Here is a 21,300-nt window from a genome sequence, read left to right on the forward strand (position 1 = left end):
AGAAATCAGGACAACATTGAGCATTTCATTCAGAACTACAGGCAACATAAAGCAGGGGTCACCAACCTTTTTAGGGTCAAGGGCTACGTAATGAGCACGGAGTTGAGGGCTACCATTTCAAATAGCCTAAATGGGCCTATAACTGCATTCATAAACACATTACAAAAATATTAAACTGTGTGTAACTATTTGTGTGTATTTGTCATTTCTTTTAAACCAGTGAGTGATAAGAAAACTCATATTATATTAGGAAACCAGATAACTTTGTATTAAATCTAACATAAACGCATTCAATTCATGTAAAATAATGTAAATGTCACAATACAAGTGGGTTTAGTTCTGGGTTGGTCCTGGTCTGATAGTGGTCCTGTATCGGTCCTGCTTTGACAGTTCCTCCTCAGCGCTCAGTTACAGCCTATTTCTGACATTCACAAAGGTAATGAGCATTATTTTAGGTAACGAGCATTTTTTGTCTTTGAATTCTAACATTGCTGTCACAATCCAAACACGGCGCCCCTTTTGCTGCGTTACAGATGTGCCACTTTCAGTTTGGCGACTTTAGTGGCTCCTAATTGCATGATTACTGGGTGTATTTTGAACAAAAGGAGTAGTGACATGCAGCTGGTTATCTGATCCGTTGCCGTCTCTACAAGCCCAGCTCTCAAATGAAAATTTCTAGCTGAATTTACGGTGAAACGCGAAGCTTTGGCTGAGCAAGTTCTATATTTAGAACGGGTCCACGCGGGCGACAGAGAGAGGCCCAAAGGTTGGTGCCCCCTGACATAAGGATATTTTGTGTTGAAAATGACAATCTGCTGTCTAAAAAAATGTATTTATATTATTATTGTAGATTGTAATTGTTTTAAGTCTATTCCTTAGTATCAAGATCTACACTAAACACAAAGAGGAAAAAAAAGAACATTTATTTTAATGTGTAATACAACAAGACAATATAAATAGACAACCAGCATAGATTAAGGACAAAATGCAGACTGCAAAAGACAGGAGGAGCTGAAGATATCTGAGCTCAGATGCTTTGTGGATAAGAACAGGGGAAAGGTTGGATTAAGATCATTTATATAACACTTTTCTACCATTAAGGCATTTTTACATCAAGAAACCACCCGCCCATTTACACACACATTCATACACCAGTGCACACAGACACCGGGAGGCGGGTTGAACGTTTTGCCCAAGGACACACTGGCAGCGTTCACCTGATGGAGCTGGAATCGGGATTTATAGATGTAGTGAAAGATGTGCCTGTGTGAGAGAAGAAGGTGCTGGATCAGATGGAGGCAGGTGATTTGCTGCAATGACCTCTGAGTGGAACGGGTAACGAGACAATAAAACAGAAGAGACACCAGGCAGAATACACGTGTTCTGTTGTCATCTGAACCCGACTTAGAAGCCGTAGTAGTCGCTGTCTGCGCCCACAACACACACCACCGCAGCGTGGTTTTGGCAGAAATTCACAGGCGAAAACACATTCCAGCCACAACCTCCGCTGTCTGCGCTCAGGGGAACGGCGTGTGTGTGTCTATCTGTTTAGCGATTTTAATGCATTTTTTTCCCCCCTGTTGTGTGAAGCACTTTCATTGACGTGTGTACAAATTGTGCTCTACAAATAAACTTGTCTTGCTTTTGTACGCCCACTTCACATTTCATTCATCAGCCTCTACAGTGTAATATGTCTGACCGGCAGAATGAGACGTGGACTGCCCTGGAGGAAGAAGAAAACAGCTCATACAGATCGATCTTGGCTTGGTGTTGTGGCAGTTTTATTATTGAAAGTTTTTAGTTATAGTTATAGTTATAGTTAGAGTGTTTCTTCAAAATCATATCCATGCAACAACATATAAATAGACAATGGACGCAATGGAGATGTGTCTTGCTCATGAACACTAGAGCTGTGAACCTTTAATAGGCCGATGGCGCCTAAAACACCAAAAGCTGTTTTAGTTGACAAATTATTTTATTTAGATTATAAGGGCAGAGAGGAAGAGGTATGGAGTGAGTTAGCTGAAGATTTGGGAGTGAATTATGAGTTAAATCAGCCTTTTTACATATAAATACACGGTTTACTAGTGCCACAACTAATTATTTTAGTAGTTGACTAGTCAGCAATTATTTGTTCTATTAGTTGACAATGGATAGAACAATCCTCACTGAAGGCTTCTAGATAAAGAATATGTATGAATAAAGTGGATGATTATTATTATGTTTATTGTTAAGACTTTTTGCTTGAACGATGCCACTCTCTTTGGTATAAAAAGTATTTTTGTACGTGTTTGACAGTCTGTATGGTCCAGATTACAATGATCAAAACCTGACTACAATTACTTTTGATCGACTAGTCACAATTAGTCCATTAATCGTTGTTTACCCGTACACTTCTGCATAAACTGTTGCTTTTGCCTGAACTCCTGTGCAGTTGTAGTATTTTGGGTGCAGTTTGAGTGTCAGATACATGGACACAACAACATTGTGTGCTGGCCTTATCTGGATGTAACAGCCAACACAAGGCAAACATTCTACCACCACATTAACGCTGAGGTAATGATTGTTTAACACTGTTGAGTTTATGTTCCTGATGCCAGATGTGAACCTTCTAAACATCTCCAATTGAATGTTATTTCAACTATCGTACTTTGGGTACTTTAAGCCGCTACTTTTTCCCACGCTTTGAACCCTGTGGTCATTACAACATGCGGTTAATTCATAGAGTTTCACTGGCTAACGGCCACCAGGGGGCACTCTAACAGGAATCACAAGCATTTGACACACTGTAGAAGTAGACAGTGGTCACTGTTTTTCAAGCTTCAAAATGTTTTATTACGATCAGACTCATATTCATGGAGAAATGAGTCTAATGTGGAAGTGAATTTAGACGTGGCAAAATGCAAAGACACACGTGTTTTATTACAATCCATATTTACTGAGAAATGAGTCTAATTAGATCCGCGGTGCAGCCGACCACGGGTGTGCCATGAGACCAGCGCCATGTGTAAATATCTCATGTTACAACGTGAGCACCGGCGGCTTATTGACAGGTGCGGCCCGTATATGTACAATTTCTTGTTTCTTTATCAATTCTGTTGGAGCGACTTTAATTTTCCCTTGGCCTGCTTCTCTTCTTAGTCATCTAAAACCCTCATCTAAAATTCTTGCTTGAATTTTTCAGTTCCACATAACAAACCGAGACATTCTTTTTATTCTATAGTTTTTCTTTTTTCTGGCATCCCATAAGTGTGTGATCTTTGCTCCATCTCATTCTTGCTTTGAAATTCAGAAGAGGGCTTGAGAGAGAGAAAAGAGCCATCAAACTGCTCAGATCACTGACAGACTATGGCCTTTACCACTCTGTATGTGGGCAGCCCGCAGAACACTGCTTACTTCTGCACGCAACTTCAAAAGGTGTCACAAGGTCAAGAACAGGGTGATACAGCAAAAGAAAAAAATCAAGCTTTTCTATTTCAGAAGTCTAATTTAAGGCTATACAGGCTTTACTGTTCGTGTCATTATATATCGCTGTTTGCTTTCAGGGCAGTATGACATTTGGGATATTGCAATACAATTCCACATGCACTGCCGCTGATTTTCCCAATCAGGGCAAATGCATTAACATTAACTCTGCAGAGCCTAAAAACACTAATAACGAAAGAGATAAGTCGTGAAGAGCGGAGGAACTTATAGCTATCACTTAAGTATTAAGTCTAGCGTCAATGATATGGTTATCGCAAATCCTCTCTAGTATTTACTGTGACGTAATGTCAATCATCCAGGTTCAATATTCTCTGTCCATATTACAGCTGTAAATAAGAGTATCATCATTGGTGTTCATTTTTAATAGAGTATAAGAATTTTTCATACATACATATGAGTTTTTCTACAAGAGTGTTTTTTTATTATTATACTTATGTACCTACTCTGTGTTGCAACCCTGGAATTCCCCCCATTGTGGGACAAATAAAGGCTTATCTTATCATATCTTATATCGTAATAAATATTTATTTAGACCACATTGCCCTGCCCTGGTCAAACTTATCCGCTAAATTAACGCTAGGATTAAAAATAACTAAGCTTATCATTTCACAATTTGCAACAATAGGGCCCTCGATTCCATTAAAATTATGGCCGTGGCTGGAGAGCCGCGGCGCGGTCAAATAGCCGTGTAGTTACTGTACTGTATCCTGCTTCCGAAGAGTGCAGATGCTTTTTTGCTCGCTCCGCTTGCTATCGCTGCTTTCTTTATTTATTTTGCTTATTAATCAGTTTTTGTCTTCCAAACATTTTTGCTTTAGACTTTTTCAAGTAAACCAAGGATTTTAAGAACATTTTTCCAGTTTTAACGACATATCTGACGCCAGCGACATGTCCGGAAGAAGAAGGGAGAAAGACTGTGAACGCTGTCGGATATATCAACAAGAAATTAATGAGCTGAAAACACGGATATTTGTTTTGGAATCTGAAAAAGTTCTTCACGATACCATTCCTGTGTCAACCGATGGTAAGAAGAGCACACTTTTTACAAGAAAACTGCTACTTTCAACCTAAACCGCAGTGACTCTATGTCGTTTCCAAAACTGTCTAAAAACCAGAAAGACCAGGCTGTTTCTTGGAACAAACTTGGAGCAAAGCCTAAACGATACAAAGATAACGTGAAGTCACCTAAAATACAGCTCACCAACAGATTTTTACCACTTTCAGAGATGGAATTAAATGAAAAAAGGAAAGATGACGTGGCCAAAATGCAGCGAGGAGGATCTGTGCCAGGAGCCAAGGTCACGCAGATTGTTTTAGTTGGGGACGGCGCGATAAGTCACGTGACGCATGAAAAGATAAACACACATTCTTTTCCAAGCGCCACTGTTTCTGAGATAACGTCACTCCTTCCAAATATTATGGCTAAGCATGGAGGAGCTAAACAGCTGATTGTGCACGTGGGTGCAGTGGACATGCGGCGGGAACAGACTGAAGTTTTGAAAAAAGACTTCTTGAAGTTATTCGACGTGCTTGATAAAATGGAAATCAAAACATTCATAAGTGGACCTCTTCCAAACATCGACAGGAGGATAAACAAGTTTAGCCGGCTTCTTCAGCTGAACACATGGCTGTCCAAAGAGTGTACCCCTAGAGGACTACACTACATTGAGAACTTCTATCTATTCTGGAAACGAGAGGACCTGTTTAAGAGAAATGGCCCCCACCTATGCAGAGGTGGAGTGAGGGTGCTGACAGAGAACCTGCTCCACGCTCTGAGGCATTGGACTGGGCCTGGACAGGGTCCTGAGCAGATAGTTAGAGAAGAGAGGAATGAGAGAAGAATTCCTGCTCCATCAGCCAAAGACCGAGCCAATGTTTCAACATCAAAAGCACCACAACCTCAGCCTCCACCAAAGGATTCATCAGCAGCTGCTCCACCACCACCAGCAAAGGATTCAGCTCCAGCTGCTCCACATTCACCTCCACCGCCTCCAGCAAAGGAACAATCTTCAAAGGCCTTGGACCCATCTGTGACAAGCCCAACAACATCCCTGTCATCGCCCCTGCCTTCACACCAGCCCTGGGTTCCCCCTACAACATCTACTCCCACTAAAGATTCATCATTCTCCTTCTCATCTCCACTCTCACCCATGGGCCTTCCCAGCCATTTTGAAAGTCTGATCAAATCAGGCATTAAGATGGCTCCACTCACGCCCAATATAGCAAGGGCTATGTCAATACGTATCAACTCTTCCCTGCACAAGCCGACTACACCAACAAAAGCCCCACCACCCATCCCCCCTCGCCTCTCACCTGGTCCCAAACTCTCCTTGGCTACAAAAGCCCCACCACCCATCCAACCTCGCCTTTCACCTGGTATCTCCCATAGCTAGGATGCACTGGGTCTCAGCGTTGCCGGGACTTATTGTCACATTAAAAATCAAACCAACCCGGGGCCCTATGTAAAAAGAGCCCCCCCTAGTGCTATTTCTGTAGTCACATCATCACACAGATGGAAAAACAAAATGCGAGTCAGGCCCAATCTGAGAAATGTGATTCATATTCCCTGTGAAAAGATAAAGCCCAGTCCCACTGAAACTAGTCTGAAACTTGCTGTGCTAAATGTCAGATCCTTATGTAACAAATCTCTCTTAATTAATAATTTTATTTCTTCTTATAATCTTGATTTTATGTTTTTAACTGAAACATGGCTTGACAAAAACACAGGAAATGTAGTTCTGATAGAATCTGCTCCACCCAACTTTAAGTTTGAATCTGAAACACGAGAAAACAAAAAAATGGGGTGGAGTCTGTGCTGTCTTTAGAGATGAAATAATTACCCGCAGGTTGTCTTTTGGGGTGTTTTCATCATTTGAGTATGTATCCTTTAAAATGGAGCTAAAACGGTCTCCATCCATTCTCTTCATTGTTTTATACAAGCCTCCCCAGCACTGCCAACGTTTTATTGATGATTTTACTGAGATGCTTTCAGTCATATGCACAGACTTTGATGGTTTGGTCATTACAGGTGATTTCAATGTGCATGTTGATAATATTTGTGACAGAAACGCTAAAGAGCTTGATGCTGTCCTTGAAACCTTCAGTCTTACTCAGCATGTGAGGACACACTCTAGATCTCATAATTACAAAGGGGGTAAATATTTCAAATGTTAATGTGATCGATGTTGCTCTGTCTGATCATTTCTGTGTCTTCTTTGACCTGTCTGTTTCTCCCAAACCTCCGGTTGGTCCTACAGTTGTTCAGAGGAGACACATAAGTGATGGCACAGGTGCACTGTTTATGGAAATGATAAACTTTGAAAATGTCTCATGTTCTAATGTAAATGATTTGTTGAACTCTGTTACATCTAGTGTTTTGAATGTTCTGGACACCATCGCCCCTATGAAGGCTAAAATGGTTAAAAATAAGCAGAAGGCGCCGTGGAGAAATGATGATTCGGTCAGGGCACAGAAAAGGGAGTGCCGCAGGGCCGAACGGAAATGGCGCAAGTCAAAGCTCCAGGTTCAAAAAGAGATTTACAAAGAAAAGCTGAACATGTACAACCTAATCTTATGTAGAACTAGGGAAAGATATTTTTCTGAAATAATTGGAAGCTGCAGTAACAACTCGCGTGTCCTGTTTGCCACAGTAAACAGATTAACAAACCCTCCAGCTCAGCTGCCGTTAGAACTCATTTCCACATCCAAGTGTAATGAGTTTGCATTATTCTTTAATGACAAAGTTCAGGACATTAAAAATGCTATAAATCCCACAATAAAAAACCCTAAAACCACCAAGACACTTAGAGCTAACTCACTTTGCACCAGTAACTGACAAAGCTGTCAATGAGATCATCACCAGTCTGAGTTCATCTACATGCTGCCTTGATGTGTTACCCACCAGATTTCTAAAGTCTGTGCTGAACAGTTTGTTAGCACCATTCACTCACATAGTTAACATGTCGCTTCAATCTGGAACATTCCCAATGTCTTTGAAAACTGCGGTCATAAAGCCTCTCCTAAAGAAGAGCAGTCTTGATGCCGCAGTACTGAGTCATTACCGGCCCATCTCTAATCTGCCATTTTGGGGCAAAGTCCTTGAAAAGGTTGTTTACCAACAGCTCACAGATTTCCTCTTAATAAACAACTCATTTGATGTTTTTCAGTCAGTTTTTAGACCTCATCACAGCACTGAGACTGCTCTTGTCAAGGTGACAAATGACATCCGCCTGAACACTGACACGGGCAAAGCCTCAGTCTTAATTCTGTTACATCTGAGTCCTGCTTTTGACACTGTCGATCATGGGATCCTCTTACAGAGACTAGAGGACTGGGTGGGCATCACTGGCACTGCCCTAAACTGGTTAAGGTCCTATCTGGAAGACAGGAAGTACTTTGTTGAAATTGGTAGCTGTGTCTCAGACCACATGACCCTGACCTGTGGAGTGCCCCAAGGGTCAGTCCTGGGTCCCCTTCTGTTCAATCTCTACATGCTGCCGTTAGGTCAGTTGATACGCAGTGAAAATGTGTCCTATCACAATTATGCAGACGACACTTAGATCTATGTTTCACTATCGGCAGGTGACTATGGACCAGTAGATTCACTCTGTCACTACATCCAACAGATCAGTTTGTGGATGCAAAACAACTTTCTCCAGCTGAACTCAGACAAGACTGAAATAATCATTTTTGGCCCACAGAAACAAAGAGAAAGTGTTAGCGGTCACCTCCAGAGTCTCGCTCTAAAACCTACAAACCAAGTTAGAAATCTGGGGGTAATAATGGACTCAGACTTGAACTTTAATAGCCACGTCAAATCAATAACATCAGCAGCTTTTTACCATCTAAAGAACATTGCCAAAATCAAAAATATAGTGTCAAAACCAGATTTAGAGAGACTTATCCATGCGTTTGTCTCCAGTAGATTAGACTACTGTAACGGCCTGCTCACTGGCCTCTCCAAACGAGTTGTAAAACAGCTGCAGTACATCCAGAACGCTGCTGCTCGGGTCCTGACCAGAACCAGGAAGTACCATCACATTAGTCCTGTTCTCAGGTCTCTGCACTGGCTCCTGTGGCTCAGAGAATAAACTTTAAAGCAGCTCTGCTTGTGTACAAGTCTCTCCATGGCCTTGCACCAAAGTACATCTTGGATATGTTAGTGCCATATGAACCATCTCGGACTCTGAGGACCTCAGGGACCGGCCTCCTGCTGGTGCCCAGAGTCAGGACAAAACATGGGGAATCTGCGTTTCAGTTTTATGCAGCTAAAACCTGGAACAGTCTTCCTGAAGATGTGAGACAGGCTTCTACTCTGACAAATCTGACAAATCTAAGCTAAAAACAATTTTGTTTAGCTGCGCATATGACTGAAATTTTTTTTTCTTTGCACTCTTCTCTTTTGTTTGTGATTTTATTAGTTTAGAAAATCAGTTGGATTGATAATTTTTAATTTAGTTAATTTTATTGTATTTCTGTTTCTGTAATTTCTTTGTGATTTGAATGCATTTTTTCCTGCTGTGTGAAGCACTTTGAATTGCCTTGTGTATGAAATGTGCTCTACAAATAAACTTGCCTTGCCTTGCCTTAGTTTCAGGGACCGCGGCATTTCCCTTATAGCCTCATGGCCCTAACCTTAACCCTAACCCTAACCCTGACCCTGACCCTAACCTTAACCTTAACCCTAACATTAACCCTAACCTTAACCTTAACCCTAACCCTGACCCTAACCCTAACCTTAACCTTAACCCTAACGTTAAACTTAACCCTAACCTTAACCTTAACCCTAACCCTGACCCTGACCCTGACCCTAACCCTAACCTTAACCTTAACCCTAACATTAACCCTAAGCTTAACCTTAACCTTAACCCTGACCCTAACCCTAACCTTAACCTTAACCTTAACCTTAACCCTAACCCTAACCTTAACCCTAACCCTAACCCTAACCTGCCGCCTAACCTTAACCTTAACCCTAACCTTAACCCGGCGCGGTCTAAAACGGCACTAAAATAACATGGCAGTTTCGGCCGCGCGCCGCGGCTCTGCAGACACTCCCTTAAAATATTGCACAGCCCTGGCCAAAAACAGTTTTCTTTACTGTCTGCACAAACCTCATGCAACAAAGTCTGATTTTCTCATTGCAGCATCCATTACGTTCTATAGCTAAAGACATGTTTCAAATCCCACCTTCCTTCGTCTGTCTTGTCCAGTTTTACAGGCAGTTAGTTTGTGAATGCTCATTAAAAGACACCTGCTCCATTTGTCTTCCCTTCAGAGCCGCTGCTCTCTTTGTGGACCAGTTCGTTGAGGACATTTATCATCCTCTAGTCTTTGGAGAGGTTTGGCTCGCTGGAAATGTGTGGCAGAAAAAGCCTCAGCTATCAGTATCTTTCGTGACTCTATAAAAGCTGCTGCAAGGAAAATGGATAAATAATAAATCAAAACTTTATACATGGCTTTCAGCTTCTTGTTTATTGGTGAGATTTTGAGGACTTTTTCCCTTACAAAAGAGACAATATTTAGTTTTGAACTGTTGATTTCGTATGGTGCTGGTTGTGCATCATTGTGAAACTCAAGCTGAAAAACAAAATATAATATATAAAAATACCTTGGAAAACTTACTGCGAGCGGGCTCGCCTATCCACAGCTCTGACCAGTAACTTGGCCTGGAGGAGCTAGATAACTTTAATGCCATACTGTGGAACATTACTAACATTTGAATATCGAGTATATCGTTTGTAGTAAAAAAATATCACAGAAAAAGATTATAAAATATAAATGTAAAAACGTAGGGTGATATCACTGCACTTTTGTGATTAATTTGTAGACATTTTCCATTTCTCTAACAATTAAACCTAAACTTATCACTTACATTACTTTACTTTACAATACATTTCTGTGGAATTGACACAATATCATCTGAATAATCGAAACGCTCAAACAACAAACTGAGATATTCACTTTCGCTCACAAGCTTATGATGAGCGTCGTTTATCTTTACAATTTCACATTTGACGGATCCCGCTTTTAAACATCACTTTGATCTGGATTGTAACTAAAAACAGCAACACCGAGCTAAAAATACTCCGCCGAAGCCGCAAGAACAGAACACTCCACTCCTCCTGCTAAAACTCCAAAACTCCATCAGTATTTACGTCGACAACTCGCAAACCACTTTTAAATCATGTGCTCTGAGTACATGCAGTATCAACACAGACCGTGTACACACAGACACACACAGACACCAGACTGGCACGCAGACTCTTTACGTGGGGAATCTCGGTCTCTGAAGACGAGTAACACATTTTGAGCAAACATGGCGCTGACTCACAGACAGAGGCGCCACCATCCGCTGTACGGGTTTTTGCGTGAAAACAAAGAGCCGATGTTCCTCCACGTGTTCCGAGTTCTGCTGCACGATGACGCTCCTTTGACAAGTCACTGTCAGGGAGGATGTGACGAGTACTTATCGGGCTGACAGCGCGCGTCCGCCGGGATTTGGGGAAGGTCTTTTTGAGCCATGTCACAGGACGATTTCGTACAGTCTGAGCCTCGCTTCATTCTGTCGCTTCTTCGTTTTGATGATGCTGCGTAGTCGACGGCCAAGATCACCTCAAAGTGGAGACTCGTTTGGACAAGTGTGGATCATTAAAAAAGAAAGGAATCCCAAAATAAAGATGCGAACGGTCTTGGAATCATTTTGAGTTTCATGAGATCTAGAAATAAACAGCATAACATACTTTTATTTTGTGTTGAAAATGTCTATTGTCTTGAAAAAGCGGATCATTTTGTCATTGAATCTTTTGTAGAGCAAGTATTGAAATAGAGCTTGAAATAAAAAAAAATTTGACAGCAGCATTTTAATCAAGGCCGTGGCTGGAGAGCCGCGGCGCGGTCAAATAGCCGCGCAGTTTCAGGGACCGCAGCATTAACCTTATAGCCTCATGGCTAACCCTAACCCTAACCTTAACCTTAACCCTAACCTTAACCTTAACCCTAACCCTAACCCTAACCTTAACCTTAACCCTAACCCTAACCCTAACCCTAACCCTAACCTTAACCTTAACCCTAACCCTAACCTCAACCCTAACCCTAACCTTAACCCTAACCCTAACCCTAACCCTAACCTTAACCTTAACCTTAACCTTAACCCTAACCCTAACCTCAACCCTAACCCTAACCCTAACCCTAACCCTGACCCTGACCCTGACCCTGACCCTGACCCTGACCCTAACCCTAACCTTAACCTTAACCCTAACCCTAACCTTAACCCTAACCCTAACCTTAACCTTAACCCTAACCCTAACCCTAACCTTAACCCTAACCCTAACCCTAACCTTAACCTTAACCCTAACCCTAACCTTAACCCTAACCCTAACCTTAACCTTAACCTTAACCTTAACCTTAACCCTAACCCTAACCCTAACCTTAACCTTAACCTTAACCCTAACCCGGCGCGGTCTAAAACGGCTCTGCAGACACTCCCTTTAATCAAAGTACTTTTTATTAAGAGTATAAGAGCTTTCTATTAAGAGTGTTTTTTTTTAAAGTTTTCTTTATAAGTTATCTGTTCTTTATTATTTACTTATGTACCTACTTTGTGTTACAACATTGAAATTTCACCATTGTGGGACAAATAAAGGCTTATCTTATCTTATCTTAAAGTATATTACTGCAGCCACTTTGAAACATGGCCATTGGCCTTATTAAATTTCCCTTTTCTTCTAATAAGACCGTGGTCAATAAGCCATAGCTCAGTTATCTGACATGTTTCGGCAGCATAATATAGTTAAAAGTAAATAAATAGAAGAATGAAACGCTTTAGTACTTCATTAGTGTCTAAAATTAGTCGACCTTCTACAGTTCAAATCTTGTCGTGCTACAAAGAAATAATCTTTCAAAAATCTTCACTTGTGCAAAGGAAATGTTTGCACAAAAAATATTCAGCCCAAAAATATAGTTCAAGCTTTTATTTATTTATTGAACGTCAAAATAATAGTATGTAAACAGGCTTGGACGTTCCATAGTATGGCATTAAACTTACAGTATGTGGTCCAATGACATGACGACGGCAAAGTCAGAGCTGGAACAGAACCACCAAACTAAAACCACTTTTAAAATCATGATGAATGAAAATTGGAGAATTTTCTGTATTCACAGGTTTTACTGTAGCTAATGGTTTAATTCATGAATGAAGTCATCTATGAAACTACATTAAAACAAGGTAATTCCTGATAAATCCTAGTGAACAAATGCATGAATACACTATATCAGTAGTTCAAACATGACAATGCATGAATTCATGTCATGTATTATAAAACATCACCAATATCACACAAACCCAGCGCACAGAAACACATCCATCATCTTTCATCCTGCTTTGTCCTTTCACTCACGTCAAAGAGTGATCCGAGTCAACAGTTCTACCTAAAGTACACGACCAGCTGCAGCAGAGCTAAGCAGAAAAGTTTGGGGTTTGTCCAGGAAGCACTTCATGTTTATATCATGAGCTGCTCTAATGGAAGATCAGCTTGACCCGGCCTCAAAAGGACACGTTAATAGCCTCCTCCATGAGAGAAAGAGATCTCATAGTCTGACCAGCTCCGCCCCTGCACCAGAGAAGAACACTTAGGTCCAAACCCCGTGTAGGAGGATAACGTCTATTGCCTCTTGATTGATTGAACAAGAAGCTCTCAATACGCTCTCAATCAAATATAAATCGATTTGGATGTTTTCAAGAATTCTATTACGGGGACGACAGTGACAACGTTGGAGAGTATTTGCCCTCCAACCAGATGGTTACACGATAAACTTGCTTCTATTTTCTGCTCTAATATCATTGTAATCGCTGGTTGTGGCCATGCAATTTTAAAAAATCGTACAAATCTCTGCGCTGTTCGCTGCGACAATCTAAAACATAATGAAACCTCAAGTGTTCAAAGATTAGAAAGAGAAGAGGGCCATGAATCCAAATGTAAATAGTATTGTGAACGTAATTTGAGTATATAGTTTGTGAGAAAAAAGCTGCAAAAAGAGCTGATTACAAATACGAATGAAAAAACGGTTTATGGTGATATTTCTGCTATAAGCTCTGAGCTATACATGTTTGTCACTTCCTCCCAGCACTAATTAGAAATATTTAAATCATGGAGAACACTGGACAGGAAACTAGCAACAAGAAAACAGGAGGAATTGGAATATTTCAGAAATCCAGAGGCTGTGACACGTTGGCATTTATAATATTAAGATAAGATAAGATAAGACTTTATTTGTCCACACAATGGGGAAATTCCAGATAAGCCTTAATTTTATTAGCGAAAGACCCTAGGAATTTAATCCCAAATTGGAACGTTGAAATTACTTGTTTTATCGATAATGGAGATTATTCAGGTCACAATATAATCGTACAAACATTAAAAATATGTTATTTCAGTTCAGTCTAAAAAAGAAACCCTAAACGTTGAAGGTTTTAGATTTTACTATTTTCATTACCGTATTAAATGTTTATAAAAACTGAATGACTTGATTTGGTAAAAATGGTCACAGACTAGAGGAATTGTGATCTATTTGAATAAGAGAAAATTAAGTATTTCAATTCAATTTATTAGAGACTGTGGAGCCAGAACTGCTGAGGAGGCGAGTGGTTTGAGAGAGTTCATCCAGGCACATGAGGACCAGTTAATCTAGTGTTTTACTGATTCATGAATAGTTAAATCATGAACTCAGAACTCTCTCAAATGTGATACTGTGACATTCCTAATCATTTCCTTTTCACCCACTTGTGAGCGTGTGCGTGGACTGCACAGCACATAAATCCTGGAGCATGTTTTGCGCTCGGAGAGATGAAGTCATGGTTAGAGAATGAAGAATCGATGCAGTCCTGGGGCTGTGCCGAGTGGGAGTGGATCCAGCTCTGATGGATGTGTGTCAGGAAGAGCCGCATCGTGAGAGAGCACTTCTGGGTGGAGACCTCTTTTATACAATCAGATAACACGTGTAACATTCCTCCTTTTCAATGTACTGACTTGAAAGACATTTGAGTTTTATGGCAAGATCTTTAATCCCACATATGTTTTAAGTAAGTAACGTTTATGGGAACAAACATATTCAAATATAATGATTGAAACTGGAATGAGTTTAGGTTAATGCTGCAAAAAGAGAACCAAAAAAATGAAAAAACCTTTTAAAGTGAGAATAAAGTGATATTTCTGCACGTTTGAGGGTAATTTTAGAATAATTTCACATTTGTCTGATACTTTAACCAGAACTAATACATTTAAAGACAAGTTTTAGCACATTTGACATGTTAGTGCTGCATGAACCATCTTGTGTGACAGTTTTGTGCAGTTAAATCCGGAACAGTCTTCCTGAAGATGTGAGACAGGCTTCTGCTCTGGCAATGTTCAAATCCAGGCTAAAAACACTTCAGTCAAGATGTGCATATGACTGAAAGGATTTTATCAGCTCTCTTCTCTTTTAAAGTTAATTTTATATGATGCTTTTATTTGTTTGAGATACTTATTTTTGTCATCATCACCCACCACAAATCAGGCTAATCAAATTGAAATTAACACGACTGTGGGGGGCAATTTAATCGTTTCAATATTTACACAGATGAAATGAGCTGCAGCGAATACAAACTTGGCAACAAACACGACTCTGACATCGTATAAAAGTAGACGAGATCTCAGAGGTGAAGTCAATCATGGGGTACGTTGGTGCGTGGGCCAAAAGCTCAGGCAAGAGCAAAGGTTTCTGAGAATGGTTTTGCGACTCACGTGGAGCCCACTAATAAGCAGGTTGTTAAGGTTATGCCTGGTAAAATGTATTGCACCTTTTCCTTTACCATTGATATGACATTTTTGAACTAATGCAGACGTGCACTTAAGAGATACGACAAATACAACGGTTATTTAAGCGGTCGATCAGTCAGCGATAAGATAAGATAAGATATTCCTTTATTGTCCCACATGGGGAAATTTCATTGGTGCAACGCAGGTAGATACAGAGGTAGATACAGAAGAACAGATCACTTATAGGAAGTCTGAAAAACACTTTCAGTAGAAGATCTCCTATAAACAAAAACTCCCATAGACAAATAAATAAATAAATAAATAAATACATAAATACATAAATACATAAATACATAAATACATAAATACCATTGCATGTGATCACGACAGTAATTGCACATGAATATGTGTCACGACGGCACATGAATTTCACAGTAATTGCACATGAATCATGACAGTAATTACACTGCAATTTCTTGACAGTAAATTGAGATGATTTAAAACGGTTTTGTACATTTTGGCCGAAAAAAAGGTTGAAATATGGTGACTGAAAGCTTTCACATAAAGAATATTTATCAATTAAGTGTATTATTAACGTAAATCAGAAAGGGCAGCTTCAGGTTAAATGCCGTCCCGTTAGGGCAGGACGTTTTAAGCAGAGTGCAGTATAGATATCGAGTTTCAGTGTTACGTCTATTGTGAGACAAACATAACCATTTAACGATTGTCCACGATTACTGAGACTGTGACCAAGACCACTGTGACCAAAGATTTCTTCAATTTTCTTTTATTATGATTGTCTAACACGTAACTATTCCTCCAGTTTGTGACCAGCTTTACGAAACTGAACATTCAAAATGAAGACAAAATAAAGTTGAATGTGACAAAAACAGCTTGGTTAAAAAGTTATTTACATTTACGTCTAGTTTTCAGACTAGAATGTACTAAAAACTACTTAATTTTGCTTCTTAAAATGTCATAATGATTATTTTTTGGTTCTTACGATTATATTGTGACCAGAATATTCACGATTATGGATTAATTTAATAATCTTGACATTCCAAGAGCAGGATACGTTCTAGTACCATCAGAGTGACAATGACCTCTGGATGGGAGTCGAAACATCTTTTCTCAAATTTCTCAATTTCTCAAACAGTGTCCTGATCTTTTGGAACCTACTACCTTCTATTATTTTTTGCCATTTTTATTGGATGATGCTGCCATATTTGTTATAAAGCTCTTTTATTATTTCAATAGTCGAGTAGTCACAATTACTCTGGTTCCAGCTGCACTTTAGAACAAAGAGTCACTTAGGCTACGTTCACACTTTTCTGATTTTTGTTTGTTGCCCATATGTGGCCTTTATCGGATTAATTCAGGGCAGTGTGAACAGCACACATCTGATTTGTTCAAATCCAACCCGGGCCACTTTTCAACGTGGAAATAAATCCGATACGTTTCCGTTCTTGAATATCTGAACGCTCACATTTCCAGATCTGACCTGAACGTCATCAATAGGCAACATGTTCCGGGATAAACGTCACAATTCTGAGTCAAAGTGGAGAGAAATGGCAGACAAAAGTGCCAAAAACTCATCAGAGGAAGAGGTTTGTGAACTAATCATTAAACGGGGTGACAAATCAATTCAGGCAAAAATAGAGAGTATGTACCTTAATCGTAAACACGGTGCGTTACGTGTGACGTTGCGTTCTTTTGCACACATGTGGGACACATTGAGCTGCATTCCGCTCACACCAGACACAAGCGGCAGTCGCATTGTTTTGTGAACGACCACAACAAAAAAAAACTGATTTAAACCCAAAATCCGACTTGGGCGTCAAACCCTGCAGTGTGAACGTCGCCTGCGACACTGAAACACACATTTATCAAACTACACCACATACACTGAAACTCCATTATAATTCACAGGCATTTAATAACTAAACAGTATGATTCATGTCTTGAAATAACTCATTTCTGGTTTAAGTACAGAACAGCGAGAGAATTTAACGGTTTTGCAAAGCACTAAACTGGCTGTGAAACAACAATGAGCCTCTTCAAAATGAGGATCTTCCTGTTGTCCTCTCTTTGCCAGTGCTAAAACAGAACGCCTGAAATATTTATAGCCTCTGTCAAGCCATCGCTTCGCCAGCCCAAAGCAATCAACGGAAGCTTTTCTTTTTATTTCGAAATGATCTGCCTCCAGTTCAAGACGAAATGACTTGGTTTTAGTTGACTCTCCACAACCATTTATACAGCAACTAAATGTAATACTCTAAAAGGCGCAGTTATGCAATGTTTTTTTCTGCAGATGTTTCACAGCTTTAATCCTCAAACGATGCAGATACACAAACATGTATTTTACAGTTTATAAACTTGTGAATAACTTAGTCACAGAATATAATCATCAGAACTAAATCATTATAATGGTGAGGAAGGAAAAAGCAATTTCCATTAAATCTACTTCACTATATCAATCAGAAAGTTTGATATTATAAAGCAATGAGACAATGAAAAGGGGAATGTGAATTAAAGTAAATGAAGAGTTTCAGCAATTCACTGTAATTAAGTTATAATGTAGATTTCTTTTTATTAGGTGCTTTGATTGACCTCAGAGCTTCTCTTTGTTCAGATTGGTATGTTTTTGTCGTATGTTGGCTGTTCCGCTCTTTAACTGCTCCAACTAATTGCCCCTGGTGGGATTAATAAAGTTGTCTGAATCTGAATCCCTGGTTGACAAGGACTTGTTTAATGCACATTATAAACGATACAAACACAACTTGGTCTTGGTTGCTAAAAAAACAGATACTAATTGATACTTTGCCTAGTTAAAACTATATCCTTGTTTAAACAGGTATTGATACTGAAAACAATGACATAAATAGGACAGAATTGGGCCTTTCCTGAACAGTTTTAGTAAGATCTTGATCCGATAATTAGTACTGTATGTTGTGTTGAAAATTACGTTCTACAAAAGGGTGGTTAATTGGAAAAATAGCTAAATCAATTTCAGTTTAGAGATTCATAAAGGTGCAATTTCCCTTGTTGGGGGTCTGCAATCTGCTTGACTCAGAGAAAGAAAAAAAGATATATAGAGATAATATGTATTCTTATTGTAAGCGGGCTTGCCTATCCACAGATCTGAGCTGTATCTTGGGCCGGTGTCATCACCTGCTTGTCTCCATAGAAATGGATATGTTCAATATAAAGCAATAACATGGAAACAAGCAGGTGGCGGACCCTCCAATAGAAAAGTTACAAAGTACACCTTTAATTTGAGCTTAAATCTTAGCAGTATTCCAGCTTCATAAAAACAAAATGGACATTACCTCATTGTAAGCTGTATCATTTCAAAAAGAAGGTCAAATACATGTTTATTTGCTTTTTTTTAATGTGTGTATTTATATTATAATTTACTTTCCCTCCCACAATGCAGATGCTACAAAAGCTTTGTGTAGCCAGGCGCCAAGGAAGAAGAGAAAGAGACATAGGAGACATGTGAGGAAGAGGAAGAGAAAGAAGAGAGGTGGTGCTGACTGTAAAACACGTCACACGGCATATACGCCCTGTGCATGTTATGGCTGTGTTCTGCAGAGATGTTCTGTTTACGAGACTCAGAACAAAACAAAAAGGCTTAATATAGGGCTGCAATCATTTATGGACATGATTGATCCACGATTTAAAAAAAAAAATCACCTTCATATGTGGATGATTGTAATCGTTATCTGGACTATACACACTCAAAAACACGTACAACAAAAGAGTGTTACACAGGTGAGACTAAACAGCCACAGCACAAAAGGCTGCATTGACACATAAGGCACACACGTTCAGGATTACAGAGCATCTTCATCTTAAAGCCACAAAACACTCAAAGACCTTGAGATGAAGATTCTGAGCAGGGAAAAGAGATGGTTTGATAGAGGAGTCAAGGAGGACATTTTGTTAAAAAAGAGAATGAGGGATTAACAGAACAGGTGAGTGTAATCATTACACACAATACTAAACTTACAAACAATATTTTGATACTAAGGAAAATTTCAATACCACAATGACTCAAAACACCCCTTTCATTCAACAGAACACAATTTTCAACACAAAATAAGAGCCTATGATTTAATACCATCATGTGATTTCTGTTCATTAGCAATGGCAATAAACACTTTCTGATTCTAATTTTTCTAAAATGGTTGGCAAAAGGTCCAACTTTGTATTCTTTCAATATCAATATCAGCTCAAATGAGTAAGTCATTTATAAAATAAATTAGTATCAGGGTATTGATTTTTTGACAGCCTTAAAATCTTATACAAAATCTAGTAAAAAGGTCCTTAAAGGTGCACTCTGTAGCAGGGTCTACCATCTGCTTGTTTCCATGGTGATGTATTTGCTTTGCTTGAAATTTGTAAACAAATTGCACAAAAATATATTGGAAAAATCTGCATTATTTAGTGAGCAGAGCAGCCTCTCCACAGATCTGACAAGTTAGCGTTTAGCTACATCATCATCAGTTCTCAGTCCACTGATCATGTGCAGTAGTTCTTCTGCCGCGTGACCACTCCGACCTATAAGAGCGAGAGCTGCTAGAGCGGTGCAGAGCAAGCTGAAACTAAAGATTAAAAAGCTGTTTTGAAGAAAACCGTAGATCTGAAAATAGGCAAAAATAGACAAAAATTGCCACTAAATCCAACATCAGTGAAGCTGTAGTTCCCTGTGAGCCAAAGGACCGGCCACGGCAGGTTTAACGTAACGATACCCTGTCCAGATATCATAATACTCCCATGGGTCACCTGCTTATCTCCATGGCGATAGATGAGTAAAATGCCATACTGTGGAAAATTCTAAACTAAGCAATAACACCTCCATAGTTCATCTTTCATTTCTGCTTCACTTATTGCATTAATCAAATAATTTAAGATGATATCGATCAATTGTGAAACTGTAATAACTGCCCTAAAACCTTCATTGAGAAAAAAAATGTTGTCTGCAGTTTTTCACACTCTTGCACAACAGCTTGAACCCTCCCGAAGACGAGTCCCGAGCTCCCTCTGCGCTCGCCCTGTGCCACAGTGTTGCAACACTTCTCATACGAGCGCTGTCAGTTTATCACCCCGGCCTCCCACACCCACCTGTCAATTTGAGGTGATCTAAGGCCAGCCCGAGGTCCTTGTCCGCGCCTCGGGGCTTTGGTTCATTCCAGTCATAACTATTTCACTGTACGTCAGCAAAAGCTATCACTTACACGTCACAGACAGTTTTGAATGGAAAATCCCATAATTCTGCATCCTTCCTACGTTGCTAAATTTATATTGGACTATAAAGCTATTTACAATAAAAATGAGAATTATTGCATTTAATTTAGGCTGTAAATGTAGGCTATAAATAGGAATGTAGAAAATGAAACATGATTATTGACCAAATATTGGATATGTGACCAAATGATAAGGAAATCATAAATTGTCTTTCATTCCCATTGTCTGTTTGTTCCTCAAGTTTGTGACCATCCATCCTTCCATTTTCTGCCGCTTTATCCGGGGCCGGGTCGCGGGGGCAGCAGTCTGAGCAGGGACTCCCAGACTTCCCTCTCCCCAGACACTTCCTCCAACTCCTCCGGGGGGATCCCGAGGCGTTCCCAGGCCAGCCGAGAGACATAGTCTCTCCAGCGCGTCCTGGGTCTTCCCCGGGGCCTCTTCCCGGTGGGACATGCCTGAAACACCTCCCGAGGGAGGCGCCCAGGAGGCATCCGGAACAGATGCCCGAGCCACCTCAGCTGGCTCCTCTCGACGTGGAGGAGCAGTGGCTCTACTCCGACCTCCCCCCCAGCGCCCTGCCACACGGCAGAGGAAACTCATTTCGACCGCTTGTATCCGCGATCTTGTTCTTTCGGTCACTACCCAAAGCTCATGACCATAGCTGAGGGTAGGAACGTAGACTGACCGGTAAATAGAGAGCTTTGCCTTTCGGCTCAGCTCCCTCTTCACCACAACGGTCCGATGCAGCGACTGCATCACTGCAGCCGCTGCA

At 40.2% G+C, this 21,300-nt stretch overlaps 1 protein-coding gene across 2 annotated transcripts in view; it reads right to left on the reverse strand.

Moving 5' to 3' along the window:
- The window catches only part of ank1b (ankyrin 1, erythrocytic b), a 73,449-nt gene that overhangs the window by 35,011 nt on the left and 17,138 nt on the right, over positions 1–21,300 (reverse strand). The window lies entirely within an intron of this gene.

This window comes from Eucyclogobius newberryi, unplaced genomic scaffold (genome assembly GCF_026437365.1).
Source record: "Eucyclogobius newberryi isolate DKJ021-1_F unplaced genomic scaffold, fEucNew1.0.hap1 SCAF_2, whole genome shotgun sequence".
NCBI lineage: Eukaryota > Metazoa > Chordata > Actinopteri > Gobiiformes > Gobiidae > Eucyclogobius > Eucyclogobius newberryi.